This window comes from Lepidochelys kempii, chromosome 14, assembly GCF_965140265.1.
Source record: "Lepidochelys kempii isolate rLepKem1 chromosome 14, rLepKem1.hap2, whole genome shotgun sequence".
NCBI classification, from domain to species: Eukaryota; Metazoa; Chordata; order Testudines; family Cheloniidae; genus Lepidochelys; species Lepidochelys kempii.
In genome coordinates, this window is record NC_133269.1 from 23,322,882 (window position 1) to 23,345,428 (window position 22,547).

The 22,547-nt window shown below is 45.7% G+C and overlaps 1 protein-coding gene across 2 annotated transcripts in view; it reads left to right on the plus strand.

Annotated features, from left to right (window-relative positions):
* The first annotated feature begins 16,441 nt into the window (after window positions 1-16,441).
* Window positions 16,442-22,547, plus strand: part of PIK3R6 (phosphoinositide-3-kinase regulatory subunit 6) — a 56,575-nt gene continuing 50,469 nt past the window's right edge. For both annotated transcript variants that reach the window (XM_073310796.1, XM_073310799.1), the window contains exon 1: window positions 16,442-16,711. The gene's annotated coding sequence lies outside the window, so the exon portion shown is untranslated. The remainder of the gene's footprint in view (window positions 16,712-22,547) is intronic.

The window sequence follows — 22,547 nt, forward strand, 5'->3', positions numbered from 1 at the left end:
AGTGGGACATTTACCTCCCGTGTCATACATACAATTCTCCTGTTAATACACCCTAGAACAATATTAGTCTTTTTTGCAACAGCATTGTGTTGTTGAGTCATATTCCATTTGCAATCCACTATAATCCGCAGATCCTTTTCAGCAGTACTACTGCCTAGCCAGTTATTCCCAATTTTGTAGGTGTGAATTTGAGTTTTCCTTCCTAAGTGTTACACTTTGCACTTCTCTTTTTTGAATTTCATCTTATTGATTCCAAACAATTGTCTAATTTGTCCAGGTGGTTTTGAATTTTAATCCTGTCCTCCAAAATTCTTGCAATCCCTCCCAGCTTGTTGTCATCTGCAAATTTTATAAGTGCACTCCAAGTGATTAATGAAAATATTGAATAGTAATGGACCCATGACTCACCCCTGAAGGGCCCCTCAACCATCCTAGGTGGACAGCAAACCATTGAAAATTACTCTTTGAGAATGGTCTTTCAACAGTTGTGCACCCACTGTATAGTAATTTAATCTAGACCCCATTTCCCTATGTTTGTTTATGAGAATGTCATGTGGGACTATGTCAAAAGCCTTACTAAAATCAAGATATATCATTTCTACAGGATATATAATTTCTACAGCTTCCCCTCCCCGTCCCTTCCACTAGGCCACTAAGCCTGTGAAAGAAGGAAATTAAGTTAGTTTGGCATGATTTGTTCTTGACAAATCAATGCTGGCTATTCTTTATAAACCAATTATCCTCCAGGTGCTTACGAATTGATTGTCCCAGTATCTTTCCAGGTATCAAAGTTAGGCTGACTGGCCTATAATTGGCCAGGTCCTCCTTTCCCCGCTTTTTAAAGATAGGTACTAGGTTTGCCCTTCTCCTGTTCTCTGGGACCTCACCCATCCTTCATGAATTTGCAAAGACAATTGCTAACAGTTCAGAGATTGCTTCAACTAGTTCCTTAAGTACCCTAGGGTGAATTTCATCACATCCTGCTGACTTGGCTACATCCAATTTATCTAAATATTCTTTAACCAGCTTGTTCCCTACTTCTGTTCCTTCCACCTTGCTGTTAATATTAATTGTGCTGAGTATCTGGCCACCATTAACAGTTTTAGCGAAGATAATGAAGCAAAATAGGCATTAAACACCTCAGCCTTCTTGGTATCATCAGTTTTTAGCTCTCCTTCACAGCTAAGTAGAGCATGTACACTTTTATCTTTCTCTTGCTCCTAATGTATTTACAGAACCTCTTCTTATTACCTTTTATGTCCCTTGTGTTGTATCTTAGCCTTTCTCATTTGACCCCATCTGCTTTGCACTATTCTTTTGTACTTATCCTTAACAATTTGTCCACGTTTGCACTTTTTGATCTTCAGGTCATTAAAAAGCCCTTAATGGAGCCATACTGGCCTCCTACTATTCTTCCCATCTTTCCTTTACATAAGAATAGCTTACAGAGTTGTGCCTCTAATATTGTTTCCTTGAGAAACTGCCAACTCTCCTGAACTCCTTTATCCTGTAGATTTTCTTCCCATGGAACCTTACCTGCCAGCTCTCTGAGTTAAAGTTTGCTTTTTTGATGTCCATTGTCTTTATTCTGCTGCTCTCACTTCTTCCTTTCCTTAGAATTATGAAACCTCTCACTTAATTATCACTTTCACCCAAATTGCCTTCCATCTTCACATTTTTGCAACCAATTCCTCCTGTTGGTCAGAATCAAGTGTAAAATGGCTGCCCTTTTGGCTACTTCCGCCATTTTCTGAAACAAAAAGTTGTCCCCAACACATTCCAAAACTTACTGGAAATTTTATATTTTGCTGTATTACTTTTCCAACAGAAGTTTGGGTAGTTCCCCATTACTACCACGCCTTGTGTTTTGGCTCTTTCTGTGAAAAGAATGGGTTGTTGGCTTTGAATCAACCAGCGTGGGGGCTAACACATCAAAAATAAAGCCAGTGAGTCTGATTCTCAGCTCCATTTTGCACCAGCATTTGGGTACCAAATGATTTATTCACTAAAGTGTTTGCAAATAGGGTAAGTCTTGGTGGAGACAGGTACTGCATGAAATATTGCTGTATTTATGGAAAGATGATGGGATCGTTAAACAGTGACACAGCAGTTCCCAAAACCTGAGGCCAGAGACCTGGCATCCTAAATATAGTTATTCCCATGACACTGACTAGGGTGCATGACTTTATCCTTTGCAGACAGGAGCGCAAAAGCATAAGCAATAATTAAAATTGCTTGGGGAATTGTCAGTGACAGTAGTGAAAAAATTGTTAGAGACTTTGCACTAATGCGGGTTATACATCGAGAAGGGCCAGGGTACATGAAAGCACTGTTTGCAATCAGCAATGCACAGGTACACATAGAGAATAGATTGGGAGTGAAAGCATGGCCAGAAAATGATAGCAGTAAATTTCAATCCATGCCCTTGACAGACAATTTGTGTGGTTGTATATATAATTTTCTTCTAAACACCCCTGCCTAAGTGACTGGCACTCAGACAATTAAATGAACTAGGCAAGAATCAGAACACAGTTTTATAAAGTGGACCATGCACATCCACACACAATTACTTGGTGTTAATGTGACAAGCTAATGTGTAAGACAGCCCATAAACCTAACCTTTGTCTTCCTCCCTCAGTCAGGAAGGAAACCATCTATTTTTAACTCTGGAGTCCACTGTATGTAACCAAATATATTACACTTTCTAGAGCAAATGAGGACAGAACAAAATATAACATGGAGTGCTGTTCCATTGACCTGCTCATCATCTGACAGCTCTGCCTTCTTTCCCCATTCCATCCTCTTCCTGAGAAAATCAAAGCTTCAGTGGCTGGTTTGGTCACTTAAGTCATCCAGTCAAAGAACAACAAAAATACCATGTGAGTTAGGAGAACTATCATTCATCTCTAGCCATGAATCCTGATCAGCAAATAATCACGTTGCCTATTTCACAAGGCAGGAATCTATTGTATAAATGAGCCAGTGAATAATCATGAATAATGACCATGAAAGCTGTGTCCTTTTTTGTGGTTACTTGGCAAGCAGAAGAATGTGCTAAATTAACCAGATAAACTATTAGCTACAAAAAATTGAACCAGATCTAGAAGAAACTGTTTTTTATTTATTTGTTTAGATGTGTCACCTAGCAACAATCATCCCATGCTCTTGGGCACTCTTACAAAATGTCAAATTCATATCATACATGTTTATAGTCCACACAGACATCATGAACTGCTCCACCCATGCATTTCATTGTACTTGGCACCAAACCACTGATCAGTAAGATCACTGATAGATAAAGCAAGTCCTGTCTCCATCAACCTGAATATTAAGTAACTTCATGCTATACCACTTACATGGGTTAAAACAACAAACTCCAGCCAGCTTAACTCACAGAACTCTGGTGCCATATGTTTTTAGTAGGGCTGTCAGGCAATAAAATTTTTTTATCTCAATTAATCGCACGATTAAAAAAAATAATCATGCAATTAATCGTGCTGTTAATAATAGAATACCATTTATTTAAATATTTTTGGATGTTTTCTACATTTTCAAATATATTGATTTCAGTTACAACGCAGAATACAAAATTTACAGTGCACACTTTATATTTATTTTTTATTACAAATATTTGCACTTCAAAAAAATAAAAGAAATAGTATTTTTCAATTCCCCCATTACAAATACTGTAGTGCAATCTCTTTAGCATGAAAGTTGAACTTACAAATGTAGAATTATGTACAAAAAAAACCTGCCTTCAAAAATAAAACAATGTAAAACTTTAGAGTCTACAAGTCCACACAGTCCTACTTCTGGTTCAGCCAATTTCTCAGACAAACAAGTTTGTTTACATTTGCAGGAGATAATGCTGCCTGCTTCTTGTTTACAATGTCACCTGAAAGTGGGAACAGGTGTTCACATGGCAGTGTCGTAGCCGGTGCCGCAAGATACTTACATGCCAGATGCGCTAAAGATTCATATGTCCCTTCATGCTTCAACCACCATTCCAGAGGACATGCATCCATGCTGATGATGGGTTCTGCTCGATAACGATTCAAAACAGTGCGGACCAATGCATGTTCATTTTCAACATCTGAGTCAGATGCCACCAGCAGAAGGCTGATTTTCTTTAATTTGGTGGTTCAGGTTCTGTAGTTTCTGCATCGGAGTGTTGCTCTTTTAAGACATCTTTATATTTATTTTTTATTACAAATATTTGCACTTCAAAAAAATAAAAGAAATAGTATTTTTCAATTCCCCCATTACAAATACTGTAGTGCAATCTCTTTAGCATGAAAGTTGAACTTACAAATGTAGAATTATGTACAAAAAAAACCTGCCTTCAAAAATAAAACAATGTAAAACTTTAGAGTCTACAAGTCCACACAGTCCTACTTCTGGTTCAGCCAATTTCTCAGACAAACAAGTTTGTTTACATTTGCAGGAGATAATGCTGCCTGCTTCTTGTTTACAATGTCACCTGAAAGTGGGAACAGGTGTTCACATGGCAGTGTCGTAGCCGGTGCCGCAAGATACTTACATGCCAGATGCGCTAAAGATTCATATGTCCCTTCATGCTTCAACCACCATTCCAGAGGACATGTGCCCTTGTTGCCAAGAAGGCCAATGGCATTTTGGGATGTATAAGTAGGGGCATAGCGAGCAGATCGAGGGACGTGATCGTTCCCCTCTATTCGACATTGGTGAGGCCTCATCTGGAGTACTGTGTCCAGTTTTGGGCCCCACACTACAAGAAGGATGTGGATAAATTGGAGAGAGTCCAGTGAAGGGCAACAAAAATGATTAGGGGTCTGGAACACATGACTTATGAGGAGAGGCTGAGGGAGCTGGGATTGTTTAGCCTGCAGAAGAGAAGAATGAGGGGGGATTTGATAGCTGCTTTCAACTACCTGAAAGGGGGTTCCAAAGAGGATGGCTCTAGACTGTTCTCAATGGTAGCAGATGACAGAACGAGGAGTAATGGTCTCAAGTTGCAGTGGGGGAGGTTTAGATTGGATATTAGGAAAAACTTTTTCACTAAGAGGGTGGTGAAACACTGGAATGCGTTACCTAGGGAGGTGGTAGAATCTCCTTCCTTAGAGGTTTTTAAGGTCAGGCTTGACAAAGCCCTGGCTGGGATGATTTAACTGGGAATTGGTCCTGCTTTGAGCAGGGGGTTGGACTAGATGACCTTCAGGGGTCCCTTCCAACCCTGATATTCTATGATTCTATGATTCTATCTGAAAGCATGCTTCACAACTCATCCCTTTCAGATTTTGGAAGGCATGTCAGATTCTTAAACCTTGGGTCAAGTGCTATATGTATCCTTAGAAATCTCACATTGGTGTCTTTGCATTTTGTCAAATCTGCAGTGAAAGTGTTAAAATGAACATGTGATGGGTCATCATCCAAGACTGCTATACCATGAACTATATGGCAGAATGCAGGCAAAACAGAGCAGAAGGCATACAATTCTCCCCCAAGGAGTTCATTCGCAAATTTAATTAACACATTATTTTTTTAATGAGCATCATCAGCATGGAAGCATGTCCTCTGGAATGGTGTCCAAAGCATGAAGGGGCATACGAATATTTAGCATATCTGGCATGTACATACCTTGCAAGGCTGGCTACAAAAGTACCACGCGAATGCCTGGTGATGTCCTGCTCTGTAGACCAGCTGTTTCTGCACTAGCCTGAGTGTCTAAAAGGGCTCAGGATGTAACCTGTGGAGTGGATGCATCACAGTAGGCTAGTATCACCGTGACAAGAGCGTGAATAAGTGTGGCAAGGTCAGCATCCAAAAAATCCTCGTCACACTCATCTTACTCATCATGCGTTGCCTAGGGAGGTGGTGGAATCTCCTTCCTTAGAAGTTTTTAAGGTCAGGCTTGACAAAGCTCTGGCTGGGATGATTTAATTGGGGATTGGTCCTGCTTTTGAGCAGGGAGTTGGACTAGATGACCTCCTGAGGTCCTTCCAACCCTGATATTCTATGATTCTATGATTCTACCCCAGCATGGGCAGGAAAAAGGGCTCCTATCTATGGCTGACGCTTGGGCATCTAACAAAGTTAGGTGGTCCAGTTCACCCTTCTCCCCCCGAGTTATAAATCTGTATCCCCGTTGGGAGTTGCATTCCCTCAGTCAGGCATGCTGACTGAATATTTGCCAGCCCTTCTGGATGCTTCCCACAATCTACCAACAAGACCTCAGTCATCCCTACTGAGCTTCAGCTAGCTGGCCTTAAATCAGGCTCTAGTGTCAAGCAGACTCTGCATATCTGCACCACTGCAGCAGCCAGCTTGGGTGAACTGGACACTCAGACTTGATGTTATCCACAGTACCTGGCATAGCTCAGATATACATTGAACCAGGGGGAAAGGCAGGTGAGTAGCTGCCCATAATTACTCACTGGTCACCTCTCAATTCATACTGAAATATCTCGCCAGAGCAGGCTGTGTGGATTATGTTCCTGCTGCCAAGTCTTTGGCTGTACATGCAAAATCAGGGGCCTTGTCCCTTAACAAATCATGGATGGTGATAGCTTGACTCACCACTGATCAGGATTGCTGTCTGCCTGCAGCCAGTGTTCCTGGGAATTACCTGGCCAATCCTACATCATCCTACCTCAGTCATAAAATCCCAGGGAAGCCTAGGAAGCCTGGGAGCTGGACTTCATGCAATACAGTGAGCTGGACTTCATGCAATACAACTAATCAGCTAGGACACCAAGTCCCTGGTTCACACTCTGGGTGGAGCGTGAGCTATACAGGGAACGGTTCCTTCTGACATCACAAAGTATAAGCAGGAGAGGACTGACTGTCAAGTAATTGTATCTCAGGCTGGAGCGTTCTCCCATGGTGAGACAATGTGACTGAGAGTCAAGATTTGCGGAGTCTGTTCCTAGCTTTGCCACGGATTTGCCGTGTGACCTTGGGCACATCACTTCCCTTCCTGGTGCCTCAGTTTCCCTGTCTGTGAAATGAGGGCAGTACTGATCTTCCTGTGAAGAAGAATGAATCATAGAATCATAGATATCAAGATTCTAGATATAGAATAGATCTCATATCTATATGATATCAAGATCAGATATCAAGATATCTTGGTAGATATCAAGGTCAGAAGGGACCATTATGATCATCTAGTCTGACCTGCACAATGCAGGCCACAGAATCTCACCCACCCACTAATGCAATAAACCTCTCACCTATGTCTGAGCTACTGAAGTCCTCAAATCATGGTTTAAAGACTTCAAGGTGCAGAGAATCCTCCAGCAAGTGACCCGTGCCCCATGCTGCAGGGGAAGGCAAAAAACCCCCAGGGCCTCTGCCAATCTGCCCTGGGGGAAAATTCCTTCCCGATCCCAAATATGGCGATCAACTAAACCCTGAACATGTGGGCAAGACTCACCAGCCAGACATCCAGACACTTCAATGCTTGTGAAGTGCTCTGAGACCTGCCAGGGATGAAAGGCCCTATAGAAATGCACAGTGGCACTGTTATCAGAAGAAATGCAAAGCTAGACTGTAGAGTTGGAAAAGTAGCCATGCATTAGCCAGATGCCTCCCTGTCGCTCTTAGCAACATTGTTTATGTGTGTGCCCTGTATATTTAGCAAGGCTTGTTTTTCTCAGACGCTGCCTCCTAGCAGGCTGGCATCATGACAGAAGTTCCATGCATGGTTTCTTGGTGGGGTGAGCCAACACACGCCACCCCGCTGGAGCTGTGGCTGAGGTGGTAATGCCAGCTAAGTGACTCATGCCACTTACTGTTAGTTTTGGCTCACCCCAAGTTTTATACAGTCTCCACCTGACCTGAACATTCATTTGTTTTCTGAAGAGTAGAAAAGTCTCGCAATGCTCGGCCCTTCCTCTCCCACCCCGGGCCCTGCGAAATTGCCAAGGAGATCGCGAACAACAAGGCTCTCTCCTTGGGAGACATCTTTCATCAAAGCGGAAGTCATCTTGAAATAACACAGGCACTTCCCTTTTTACTGAGACTTTTTCAGACTTTGAAGCATGCAACACAGCCCCTAGAAAGCCAGCAGCTGGATTAGGTTGCCTGGCTGCACAATCAGAGCAGGCAAGGAGATGGCTTGTCAAGAACTGCGCCCTGCTGCCTTTGTTTGGGATGGGACCTCAGGTGCACATGACACTGGCAGATTGCCCCAGTGGCTGTTCTAGAAGAAGTAGGTAGCATTCGTCTATCATATAGCAGGCTGCTGCTGAATGCATAGCTTTGGTTGCACTGAAATGGTAGTCTTGTCATATTCCTGTTGCTTTCTCAGCTCTTTCGGAGGGGGTCTGCCTCTTAGATCAGTGCATCATTCAATAGGTGGTTCTCTTATCAGGTCCTTGACTGGAAACTTTTTTGGAAGGGTGGGCGGGGGATCCACAAAAATGACATTGTGTCGCTAATGTGTGCTTGTCACATTTGGGATTGTTGCAGATTTTAGAAATTAGAAATCTGGGGGGGATGTGAGATAGAGAGAAAACTCTGTGTCTGGTAAAAAAAAAAAAAAGGCCCTGGAAATTGTCCTAACAGGATATACATGGTTTCCTTTTTCTAAGTGAATTTCATGCTGGGGCTAGGTGGGGGACTGCCAGCCCTGGAGAATGAAACTCCCTGCTTATCCACAGAGCTGGAACATCACAGGCAGCAGCAGTGTGAGCTTCCCCCACGCTTCCCAGTCATTGCGCTTGAGCCATGACCTGAAGTGACCGCCCCTTGGGCCAGTGGCTATTTCAGTCTGTGCAGCCCATTCAGTGGTCTCTGCTATAACTGCTAACAAGGGGGACAGCTGGTATTTTTTGTGCTGTGGATGCACAGTGCTGCTGACACCCACCAGATCATTGCACACAGGCCCCTGAAACAGCTGGCAGATAGTAACCACTTGGAATTTCTTCCCACCACGGCTGGAGTTTGATCAGTGAATTCCAATGAAATTATTCTCACCACAAAGTTTCTTGTATCTCATCAATATCTCTTGTTCATTTATAACCTTTATAAAACTGACTCCAAACCTGCACCTTCTGCTCTCAGCGAGTCGAAAGGGTCACATGCCCTCATCATCACTACCGTAATCCTCTCTTTGCCAACTCAGCCCGCTGATTGAGTCTCCTCTTAATTTCTGTCTGTCAGTTCTTGGGAGTGTATCTCACTCTGCAGTGTGTGCAGTGCCTCGCATGCTGGGGCCCTGATCCCTGAATGAGGGCCTGCAAACCCTGTGGATAGCACAACTAATAAATAATGATAATAATGATAAAGAAATGGATAGAAGAAAATCAGTAAAGTCCTTCCGGGATAGAAACTGAGAAGGGCCTGTGTTCAGTGTTCAAACATAATGAAACAGAGAGCTAAGATGGTGCAACATTCAGCTTTTATTCCTTCTACCAGATGTACTGTCCTCTCTCATCAAGCATTTTCTGACAGTTGAGGGCTCTGAGTTCCAAGAGGTTATTCTATGCATAAGCACACTATCATACTATAATGTCCTCTGTCATCGACAGTTAGAGGTTCCCTGAAATTTGACCCTAAATGCTGACCCTGAATTTCTTTGGTGGCATTCACTCATCCCTAATGCACAAATATTATTGCAATCTAATAATTAATAGGGAGGGGAGACTGAACCATTTTTAATTATGTCTGTGGAAAGGTATTTTATAATCCCTATGCAGCTTGACATATCGAACCTTAAATCTGTGAAATGTTGCTTTCCCCCTCAAAGCAAGTCCCTTAAAGCAAGTCACGGTATTGCACACCCTTGTATGGAGTCAAGTATCAGGGGGTAGCTGTATCCACAAAAACAACAAAGAATTCGGTGACACCTTAAAGAGTAACAGATTTATTTGGGCATAAGCTTTCGTGAGTAAAAAACCCACTTCTTCAGATGCATGGAATGAAAATTATATATGCAGGCATTATATACTGACACATGAAGAGAGGGGAGTTACCTCACAAGTGGAGAACCAGTGTTGACAGGGCCAATTCGATCAGGGTGGATGCAGTCAACTCCCAATAATTGATGAGGAGGTGTCAAGTCCAGGAGAGGCAAAGCTGCTTTTGTAGTGAGCCAGCCACTCCCAGTCCCTATTCAAGCCCAAATTAATGGTGTTAAATTTGCAAATGAATTTTAGTTCTGCAGTTTCTCTTTGAAGTCTGTTTCTGAAGTTTATTTGTTCAAGTATGGCTACTTTTAAATCTGTTATAGAATGTCCAGGAAGATTGAAGCGTTCTCCGACTGGCTTTTGTATGTTACCATTCCTGATGTCCGATATGTGTCCATTTATTCTTTTACATAGAGACTGTCTGGTTGGGCCAATGTACATGGCAGAGGGGCATTGCTTGCACATGATAGCATAGAAACATTAGTAGATGTGCAGGTGAATGAGTCCCTGATGGTGTGGCTGATGTGATTGAATCCTCTGATGGTGTCGCTACAGTAGATATGGGGACAGAGTAGGCAACGAAGTTTGTTACAGAGATTGGTTCCTGGGTTACTGTTTCTGTGGTGTGCAGTTGCTGGTGAGTATTGCTTCAGGTTGGGGGGCTGTCTGTAAGTGAGGACTGGCCTTCCTCCCAAGGTCTGGGAGAGTGAGGGATCATTTTCCAGGATAGGTTGTAGATCCTTGATGATGTGCTGGAGAGGTTTTAGCTGGGGGCTGTATGTGATGGCCAGTGGTGTTCTGTTATTTTCCTTGTTGGGTCTGTCCTGTAGTAGGTGACTTCTGGGTACCTGTCTCGCTCTGTCAACCTGTTTCCTCACTTCCCCAGGTGGTATTGTAGTTTTAAGAATGCTTGATAAAGATCTTGTAAGTGTTAGTCTCTGTCTGAGGGATTGGAGCAAATTCGGTTGTATTTTAGGGCTTGGCTGTAGACAATAGATTGTGTGATGTGTCCTGGATGAAAGCTGGAGGCATGTAGGTAAGTATAGCGATCAATAGGTTTCCGGTATAGGGTGGTGTTTATGTGACCATCACTTATTTGCACTGTAGTGTCCAGGAAGTGGATCTCTTGTGTGGACTGGTCCAGACTGAGGTTGATGGTGGGGCAGAAATTGTTGAAATCCAGGTGGAATTCTTCAAGGGCCTCCTTCCCTTGGGTCCATATGATGAAGATGTCATCAATGTAGCGCAAGTAGAGGAGGGGCACTAGGGGATGAGAGCTGAGGAAGCGTTGTTCTAAGTCATCCATAAAAATGTTGGCATACTGTGGGGCCATGCGGGTACCCATAGTAGTGCCACTGACTTGAAGGTATAAATTGTCCCCAAATCTGAAATGGTTGTGGGTGAGGACAAAGCACAAAGCTCAGCCACCAGGTGTGCCGTGGCCTCATCGGGGATACTGTTCCTGACAGTTTGTATGGAGAATCCCTGCAATTAGCCTATTGCAGAACTCTTTCGAGCCCAGAAATATACCTGTGTTTTCCAGGCAAAGTTTCCCCCTTTCCAGGATCATCCAGGACTGCTATGCTGAACTGGGCACCAGTTGCTCTGACTTCCCCGTCAGGTGGAAGGGCTTTGCTTGGTTGTTTTTTCTGAGTATGTTTGGCAGTGGATTTGGGAATTATTTTATTTTTTCCCCCCGAATTGTTTTTCTGAAGCTGACTTTGGGAATGGAAGTAGAGATGCTAAATTTAAAGAACCGATGCTTCCTGAAAATAATTTTCTTCCCCTAGAAGTAATTGAAGGTGACGTGAATGAGGAATTCCCCAAAGAGTCATTAGTATCCAGGAACTAGCCTGCACTTCCCAGTCCAGATTTAGCAAAAGAGTTTTGAGCCTATGGACTCTGAGACACTGACAGACACAGTAGAAGCTGCTAATGGGAGTGGAGTGAATGCTGTGAATAAGTCCCTTTGAATTCTGTAATGAATTGGCTTCCTCTGTGTCTGGGTTCCCCCTGTATTTGCTCTCTGCAAATATGAGTCCCCTGGCAGGAATGATCCTCATAAGAGCAGTGAACATGAAGCAGATCCTGCCTGAAAGCAAAGTCTGAGCTTGTCATCTACATGCCTAGGAGTGGTGCCAGAGTGAGGGCATCTGGTTTCATATCAGAACCAGCCACAACCACAAGTTCAGCCAGGTTTGAGGTGAAACCATAAATCAGCCCAAACTTGCTTTAAACTGGACCCAGGCTCTCTCTCCCTTTCTTTAGAGTCTCCTGCACCCCAGTAACCTATTTGAATCTGTAAAATGAAACCTGGACCTAGCTGAATTTTATGTGGTTTTGGGGTTTCATAATGAAAGTTTTACTCAGTTTTAGTTGTGACTTCAGACTCAAGCAGCAGTGAACATAAAGGGTTCATGGCTGCACCACACCAATGTCTCACTGCATCCTCCTTTTCCTGAACTATTGTTCAGTATCTTTGGGTTTTTATGTCACCCTCTTCCTGCTGCAGCCAAATGGGACAAGGCCTTATACAGTCTTTATCCCTGGCTGTGGTTTTGATCCTTGGGTCCGTTAGCAGGAGGCATACATTAGAACAGCCCTTGGACTGCTATAAATTATTGCATGTAAAGTAACGCTGCACACAGTGGCTCCAGGATTGGAGAATACAATGTATGCTTTATGCCACCTTTGTACACACACCCCAACCTGTGCTGCATCCAGTTCGACCAGACCCCAGGATCTGGCCCTAAATCAGGAGTAACTCCATTGGAGTCAATGAGTGTAAAACCGGTGTGAGAAGAGAATCTGCCCAGTGAGTGCAAAATGGGCATGAAATGCTACCTCTGGTGTCAGTGAGTGGACATAGTATTTTATCTACCCTTTGCACCGGTGTAACTGATGGCACAAGTTGCAGTGTGTAGAATCAGACTCCTGTTGTTTGCAACGGCAGAGTCCCATGCACCCAGCACAGAATCACAAGGGGCTGCAAAGCAGCAGCGGTGAGTGGCATGGAATGGCTAAGGTCTAGGAAAGAGAGAGAGGGAGAGGTGCTGCGAAAAAAAAGACTCCCATGGCAAACAGTCTCAGAGCCCAGATCAACTGACTCTGTGATGATCAGTGTAGATGTTTGGACTGGGGCTGGAACCAAGCTCTGAAACCCAGCGAGGGGGGTGGATCTGCCTTTCCACAGCTGCCCTGCTCCCTTCCAGTAAACAAAGGGTCCCATTTGATACTCTCTGCTCCTGCAGCTTTCACTGGAGCTAAAAGGAAACTCCAGCTGGGCAAGCACGGAGTGAGAGCTCTGTAACTTTAGAGTAAAGCGCTTTATGTGTTACTTTCACAACTGATCTCGCTCTGAAGTGGCTGTGAGAGAGCAGGGTGCAGCCCTGCAGTGCGGGGCGGTGGGGTGGGGGGGGTGTGAATTCTGATCCGCTCCAAGGGACACCTGTCATAGCGTGGCGAGCCAGCACGGACACATGCTTCTGCATGTTGCCCCACGGCTGCAGACGCACCGCCTCACCATGCAGGACGGCTCGGGACCGATCACCTGTCACGGTATTTGTACGAATTCATTCCTCACATTGGTAGCAAGCCAGGGTATTGATTTCTGCGATGTGATTAGTGCTTCTGGATTGGAGCAGTGATTGACAGGGAGGAAGCGGGGGCGGGGGGTGTCTTTCACACTCTGTTCCCAATTAAATTTCCCTTGCAAATGTAGCCGCTTGTGCTGGTAATCAAGATAAATGGAATGTACTTAGCTTACTGAATTTGTGTAAATACACCAATGTCCAAGACCTGAGAGCCTGGCTTTGCAGCTGGACTATATATAACTCTCCTAAAACTTGTGTGCGCATTTCTCTGGCAGTGAATGACCCAACTCTACACGTTGGTTAATAGAGGGGGTTTTAGGAGAGAGACTATTTTCCTGGTTTTGTCATTATTTTCTTTAGGTTTTTGGCACTTGACTGTTCCAGGCACCCTCCAGGATGTGTAGTTTTTGACTCATAATTTGACACCCAATGCTGTGAAAACTCTTCTCATCACATGTCCGTTTCACAGACTAGACATGTGGCCCGTGAAAGAAAGGCAGTTGCTTGAGTTAGGGAGTTGAAGGGTGAGACTGTGAAGGCCACACTCTGGAAGAAATCCCCAAATTCACAGCTATAATACCGACAGCAATACCAGGGACTTTGGGGGAGTAATGACTGCAGTGCTGCAACTTGAGAGCAGCTCTGAGGATGAAATTCTTCCTATTTAGAAGCCAGTGGGAGTTTTGCCACTGACTTCTAAGGGGACGGTTCTGTTCAATATCTTCATCAATGATTTAGATAGTGGCATAGAGAGTAGACTTATAAAGTTTCCGGACGATACCAAGCTGGGAGGGGTTGCAAGTGTTTTGGAGGACAGGATTAAAATTCAAAATGATCTGGACAAACTGGAGAAATGGTCTGAAGTAAATAGGGTGAAATCCAATAAGGACAAATGCAAAGTATGCCACTTAGGAACAATCAGTTGCACATATACAAAATGGGAAATGACTGCCTAGGAAGGAGTACTGTGGAAAGGGATCTGGGGGTCATAGTGGATCACAAGCTAAATTTTCAGTCAACAGTGTAACGCTGTTGCAAAAAAAGCAAACATCATTCTGGGACGCATTAGCAGGAGTATTGTAAGCAAGACACGAGAAGTTTCAGAGTAACAGCCGTGTTAGTCTGTATTCGCAAAAAGAAAAGGAGGACTTGTGGCACCTTAGAGACTAACCAATTTATTTGAGCATGAGCTTTCGTGAGCTACAGCTCACTTCATCAGATGCATGCCGTGGAAACTGCAGCAGACTTTATATATACACAGAGGATATGAAAAAATACCTCCTCCCACCCCATTGTCCAGCTGGTATTACCACTGACTGATATTGGTGATACCACCAATATCGGCCACTTCCAACAGTTGAAAGTTGAACAGTTGGAAATGGCTGACGTCCACCTTGATTGCATTGGCCTCATTAGCACTACAAAAGTAATTTTCCTTCTATTGATATTTACCCCTTCTTGTCAACTGTTGAGAATAGGCCACTCCACCTTAAATGAACTGGCCTCATTAGCACTGACCCCCCACTTGGTAAGGCAACTCCCATCTTTTCATGTGCTGTGTATATATATACTGCTTACTGTATTTTTCACTCCATGTATCTGATGAAGTGGGTTTTAGCCCACGAAAGCTTATGCCCAAATAAATTTGTTAGTCTCTAAGGTGCCACATCAATAGGTGTGGCTGGTTAGGAGTGACAGGCGCCCTGACACACAGAAGAGCTGGTAAGGGCTGGTCATCTTCACTTCCAGGCACTAGCCAACTGATGGGGATCAGGATTCTGTTGACTTGTATCCAGCTTGTCGTCCGCTATAATCTCCAGGTCCTTTTCTGCAGAACTGCCACTTAGCCAGTCGGTCCCCAGCCTGTAGCAGTGCATGGGATTCTTCCGTCCTAAGTGCAGGACTCTGCATTTGTCCTTGCTGAACCTCATCAGATTTCTTTTGGTGCTGGCGGGGGAGGAAAGAGGAGCAAGGGTGCAGCGTGCTCAGGGGAGGGGGCGGAACTGGGCAGGGAAGAGGTAGGGTGGGGGCAGGAAGAGGGGGGGAAGAGGTGGAGTGGGGGCAGGGCCTGGGCGGAGCACCCCCTGGCAGATTAGAAACTTGGAGTCTATGTTTCAGGCCTTCCCCCACCCCGGGATGGCCCCGTCAACACTATTACTTTTTGCAGTCAAACTTGTAATCTCCTCAAAAAAAAGATATTGTTAGTTTGACTGGATCTGTTTTCCATAAACCCATGCTGATCTGCATTAATTGCATTGCCTTCCGAGCCGCCAAACGGACCCATACATATGCCTGCAATTGCTGGGAAAGTCGGCTTTCAGTTTTCTAAAATAGAGGGGTTTTTTATCAGTGAAAACCCAGCATATTTACTGAAAATTGAAGAAAAACCATTTTTTTTCAACAAAGTTTCCTGCAATTCCCCCCCCCCCCCCCCAATCCCTGCCCCTCAAGAAAACTTGGCATTTTTTCAAGCAGTTCTCGATTGGACTCCCCCTCTGGAGGCTCTCTTTGAGGGACGCTGCACCTGCCCAGCTGATGAGTCACAGAAGGCTACACTCCTGGCAGAAAAGGGAGTGTAATGGAGAAGAAAATCTAATCCCCATTTGTGCCACAAAGGAGAATCACCCAGTTAGAGAAAAAAAAAAAAGCTACAACATTTAAAAACGTGGCTCCCATCTGATTACTAAAAGAGGATTTACGAATTGAACCGGGGTATTAGTGACAGGCGAGGTGCTTGGGGCAAGGCTCTCACTGGTGGGAAAGATGGGAACAAGATTGTCCTGTATTTGGGGCGCCACCTCTGCTTCTGCTGTTGTGTGTCATATTTTCCCCGTCGACTCAGCCGTCATTTCCCCGTAAGTCATGTGCTCTTACGGGGGTCTACGGGCCCTTCCTGCCCTTGGACGGAAGGCTTGTGGTCACGGTGAGCAGTGAGTTTAGAGCTCACAGACAGAAAATCCAGAAGCGAAACCCTTTCAGGCTCTGCAACACTTTTCACTTGGCTGTTGATGCAAAGGCTAGAGTGGACTTGCAGCTCTTCAGCATAGCCCATTCCTCCTATGGCTGATCTCTGGACTAACATGGACCGTGGCCTGCACACCATGCATTGCTGAGGTCTGCCTCATCCACAGGCTCCTGCTCCTCTTTATTTTCCCTGCGATGCACATGCTGGGGGAGCTCTGTGCTCTGGGGAGAGCTTTGCACCTACAAGCCAGAAGGATCCAAGGGAAGGTAAGAGCAGTCTGAGTTGGAGGGGATGAGTCAGAGGGGAGAGAGATTTTACCCCCAAGATGTGGGCCACTGGTTACATTTGGCAGAATGTGGGAGCTCCTATAAATGGACTGGCCCCTAGAAAGCGGGGCAACTTGGATTCATCTCCAGAATTATGGGGACTCCCCCTCCGCCCCCCACCCACAAGCATCCCCATGTGTAAGTTTCTTGGTGGGAAGGAGGAATACATGGGCCCTGCTGGATTCCCCTGCTCTCTTGTTGGCTTTTGCTTGTGATCGTGCAGAGGCTGTCTGTCAGCAACTCTGCCTCCCTGTTTGGTGTATTACGCTGTAGTAAACTCTTCTGCTGCTTCTCTTCTCTTCGGGCTCTGGAGAATGAGCAGGGTCTTCCCTGCTTTAGATCCTTCCTGGAGAACACTTCGTGCTGAGAGAGAGTTTGAGACAGTTTATTTATAAGGGCCTGGTACAGGGGACACAGTTATGTTCCTTTGGTCAGACTCTGGAGATGTTGCCCCAGTCCAGAGACATGCACTCAGCTGTACTCTGCTATGTTTGGCAGGGGCCAGTGGAGAGAGCCTGGTTTGCTATTTTGCTCCCTAAGTGCTGGAGACTAGGTTGCAGTTTGCACATTCCTCTGCATGTGTTTAATTAGATGGCAAGAAGAGCAGAGTAACCAGTAGTGTCACTAGCAAACCATCGGTGAGGCAGCACACCTACATGCACATGCATGCTTGCACACTCACACAGGCACACATAGGAACATGCACATACGTGTAAACAAATATGTGCGTGCATATGCACAAGTGTGTGCACATATGAACATGCATGCATATAAATACACACACATACATGCACACGTATGGACATGCATACATGTGCACTCATGCACACACACACACATCTACAAGCGCATACTCACACTAAAGCAGTGGTTTTCAAACTTTTTTTCTGGTGACTCAGTTGAAGAAAATTGTTGATGCCCACGACCCAGCGGAGCTGGGGATGAGGGGTTTGGGGTGTGGGAGGGGCTCAGAGCTGGGGCAGAGGGTTGGGGTGAGGGCTGTAGGGTGTGGCTGGGAATGAGAGGTTCAGGGTGTGGGATTGGCTCTGGGCTGGGGCAGGGGTCTGGGCTGGGGGTGCAGGTTCTGGGCTGGGGCCAGGGATGAGGGGTTTGCGTGAAGGAGGGGGCTCCGGGTTTGGGGGGGCTCAGGGCTGGGGCAAGGGGTTGGGGTGTGGGAGAAGGTCAGGGAACCAGCCAGTGGGAGTGCGGAGCCGGTGTTCGGGGGGGGGTCAGCGCACGCAGCCCCATGGCCCCTCTGCCTAGGAGCCAGACCTGCTGCTGGGTGCTTCCGAGGTGCAGCGCAGTGTCAGAACAGGTAGGGACTAGCCTGCCTTAGCTGGGCAGCACCGCTGACGGGACTTTTAATGGCCCAGTCGGCGGCGCTGACCAGAGCCGCTGCGGCCCAGTGCCTTCCATTCCGAGACCCAGTACTGCGTCGCAACCCGCAGTTTGAAAACCACTGCACTAAAGCAATCTCTGAGTTAATGAATGAATAACTAGTAAACAAGAACCAATTTAAATTGGTTAGTCTCTAAGGTGCCACAAGTACTCCTTTTCTTTTTGCGAATACAGACTAACACGGCTGTTACTCTGAAACCTGTTAGTAAACAAGAGCAGCCCTGTAGTCCCAATCCAACAGCAGGGGAAGGCATGCTGCTTCCTCCCTTATTCTTCTGCTGGGAGAGCATCTCTGCCTACATCCTCTCTCGGGAGGGAGCTGGCTCACCCTCTGATTTCAGCAGCACTAGGTGATTGCCTCCCCACTGCAGTTGGTTTAGGGAGAAAAGCCCAACTTCCCTCTGTCCCCATGTGCTGCACCTGACCTCCCTAGGGTGGGGCAGAGTGGCTGCTTCCTCATAGGATGTGGAGCCCGTCGATCAGATCAGATCAGCCCAACAGAGAAGGACTTTTGCTTTGTCCCCTATCGTAGGAGACCTCAAGCTGCCAGAGAGCAGTGATGGGGTGGTGAGATTGGTCACCTGTATGTGTCACCCCACACCGTATGGCACTCTGTCCCCTCTGGTGGTGACTGCGCCACATTTAGAGCTGCGTCGTTTAGCTCATGCTGCAGATGCTCCTGGTTTCAGATCCAGAGGTCCCAGATTCCATTCCTGCTGCTATTGACCCACCCAGCGGTGTGGGTGCAGCATTATGTAGGATCTTGACCCTGTGATTTGGAGTCAGGGTAATCCCTCTCAGACCCTAGGCAGGACTAGGCAAGGGATGAGGCAGGTGTCTCATACAGCAGTCAGGGAATGTAATGCCTAGTTTGGGTTCATTGTGCCCATTCTGAGCCCACCCTCTGGCTTCACTCTCAGATATCCCTACGACGAGAATTGCGCCCCCAGCAAAGCAGACAATGCATGTGGACATTGTGGTGGAAATGGAAATACCACATGACACCGAGCCACAAATTGTCAGCTAAGCAGCAGCAAATGGAAACAAAGATTGGCAGAGCAGGAAATAATGATGAGGACTGGGCAGTCACCCAGAGCAATCTGGATCGCTGAGGAAGCTGGGCCCTTTGAAACCAACTGCCTTTTCGATACAGCCAAATGCAGAGATATGCCTCTAGGAACAAGGAATGCAGGCTATAGCCACAGAGAGGAGGACTGTATCCTGGACAGCAGTGACTCTGAAAAAGGATCTAAGGGTCATAATGACAAACAACTCAACCTGAGCACCCAGTGCAATGCTGGGGTATAGGAGGAGGGAGATGATGATTGTACCTCTGTGTAGGGCATTGGTGAGAAAGATACTGGAATACTCAAAGCTATTAATTCCAAATAGCGCACCCCATTCTCCTTCTGGAAATTAGCATTATACATAGTTGCTGTCTTTCACTCTTTGGATCCCATTAGTCTCCAGAGTTCCCTGTTTCTGCGGTTGACCATTTCCACCTCTCCATCACTCTTTTGGTTCTGCAGTATTCATACAGTGCAATGGCATGTCTCAGAGTCTCTGTCCTCTTGGACTCTGATGTTTTTTATTGTCCAGGAGACTGAGTTCATTTGAGATGGTGCTTCTAGGAATTATTCCTCAGACTTGTCTCTTTTTGGAAATAATTCCTTTTTCTCCCCCTCCGGAGCCATTTTTCCTGTAGAATTTCCTTTTTTATTAGTAATCTGCGAAGACCCTGCTTCCGTAACATGTGCCTGGTTCCAGTCCTGCGCGAGTTACCAACCCTTCCAAAATAGGCATTTGTCATGAAAAAACTGAACAGAGCCTGAATCATTAGCCATCAGATGCTGCTGCTGGCATATCTCTTTGTTTCATGCTGGCGGTCTAGCTCCATTTGTTTTTAAACTGTCTATACTAAGGCCAGGTCTACACTACAGACTTTTGCCACTAGAGCTCTGTTGGTCAGGGGTTGTGATGAGATGTGATCCCTGACCAACAGAGCCATGCCATCAGAGCCCCTAATATAGATGCAGTTATACCCAACAAAGCTTTGGCTGGCATAATTTGATTTGGTTGTGGGGACGATTTTATTATATGGGTCCAGAGGGCAGCTGCTCTAGGAGACCTTTGCTGCTATAGCGTGTACCACCATTCTTATACCCTTAAAGTGCTCCTAGTGTAGATGTGGCCCACATCGGTAGCTTTCATTGGATTGTTATGGGAGACGATAGCAAATTGTAGATGATTGTCGTATTTCTGCAGTGACTTGCTTTCCCATTGGGGCTGCTACCCAGTGGCTGCCCGAGGGAACAACATTCTGAGGCTACATCTGCTGTAGCAACAAAGTGCTCCTAGTGTGGACTTGGCTTATACTGGCAAAACTGCGATTTTGCTGGTATAGCTTATTCTGCCTGCTCCCACATGCAAAATAAGCAGCACCAGTGAAAGCACAGTTTTACCAGAATAGCTGCCTCTACACTAGGGGCTTTTGCCGGCACAGCTATATCAGGCAAGGATCACACTTCCTCACACCCCTGGCCAACCGAGCTGTGCCAACAGAAGCCCCTAGTGTGGACCAGACCCTAGGCTCCCATGCTACAAACCTTTATGATTTTGTGCAGCTGAGTAGTCCTGTTTGCTTCACTGGGATTCCCTTACAGGGCAGAAAGTGGAGCATGTACCTGAGTCTGCAGGATCAGGGCCATATGCTGGTGTTTGCTTTCTAAGGCTAAGCACAGCAGCCCTGTGGTTTGTTTCTCTGCCTCCTGCAATGTTCTGTTTCACCAGCTAGCCACTAGCTCTTGAGCTGGTGTAAATCAGTGCAGCTCCATTGATGTCAGTGAAGCTCATCCCAGCTGAGGATCTGGCCCCACATCTATAACAACGAAGATCGGGTAAGCTGGGTGCTGGCTTGGGTTCCACACACATTTTGATGCTTTGCCAGAGAATCTTTCCCTTTAATAAGTGGGTCCACCAAAAAGTGATGGTGTCCAAAGGGCATTTCAGAGTTCCATGTTTGCTGGCTCTGGGTGTGTTCATCAGCACTGGAGAAAAAAAACCTTTTGTAGTGAGTGGCCATCCTGATTATCACTGCAAAAGTTTTTTTTTTTCTCCTGCTGATAATATCCCACCTTAATTAATTGGTCTCGTTACAGTTGGTATGGCAACACCCATTTTTTCATGTTCTCTGTGTGTATATATATATCTTCCTACTGTATTTTCCACTGCATGCATCCGATGAAGTGGGTTTTAGCCCATGAAAGCTTATGCCCAAATAAATGTGTTAGTCTCTAAGGTGCCACAAGTCCTCCATGTTTTTCCTGTGTCTCTAATCTGTCTAAATTAACATACAACTAAATACATGGAGGGGGAGGGTAATCTTTCAAAGTGGAGCTGCACTTTAAATTAAATTTCCTTTGGAAAAAACAATGCTTTACTTTAGAACAGAGTTTCCCAAACTTGGGACGCGCTTGTTCAGAAAAAGCCCCTGGCGGGCTGGGCCGGTTTGTTTACCGGCCGGTTTGTTTACCTGCCGCGTCCACAGGTTCGGCCGATCGCGGCTCCCACTGGCCGCGGTTCACTGTTCTTGGCCAGTGGGGGCTGCAGGAAGTGGCGTGGGCTTAGTGATGTGCCGGCCGTCATTCCCGCAGCCTCCGTTGGCCTGGAGCAGCGAACCGCAGTCAGTGGGAGCTGCGATCGGTCGAACCTGCGGACGCGGCAGGTAAACAAACGGGCCTGGCCCCCCGGGGGGTTTCCCTGAACAAGGGGCATCCCAAGTTTGGGAAACACCGCTTTAAAAGAAACAGGGATTGCTAACTAAATTTCAGCTTCTGCTGTGCAAAGGCTAAGGATTTGTTTTCTTGCTTCTACAACAGCCGGGGGAGTCCAAAGTTTTAAATTAGTGCATTTGCTCAGAATGAAGGGGAATTCCTATCTATAAGGTTTTTTGGAGCTCATTTCTAAATCTAAAAGCCCATGGTTTGTGATTGGGTTCTAAATTTGGCCAAACAAGCTCACCCGTCCAACTTCTGGAGGTGAGCTTTGAATGTGGAAAACCACCAGCAACATTAACAATAATTGTCATGCTTAAGAGACACTCCATGAGCACCCCATGGCCTCGAAAAACCTCCAGGGGTTAGAGGAGGTAGAGATCAGTGGTGCAGCCATCATTGTGGCAATCTGAAGGAGGCTTCACCACTCTGTACCTGTTCTGTGGATAATGAGAGCATTCCAGTCTCCAGGGCAGGTGGGCTGGTACCTTTTCAAGCAGTAAATTCACTTTTTAAAAATAGAATCATATAGAAATTGACAGGACGAGTGGTGTTGCTAACTCTGGAGATTTTCTCACAAATTCTGCAAAGTCTGGTGTTTTTCC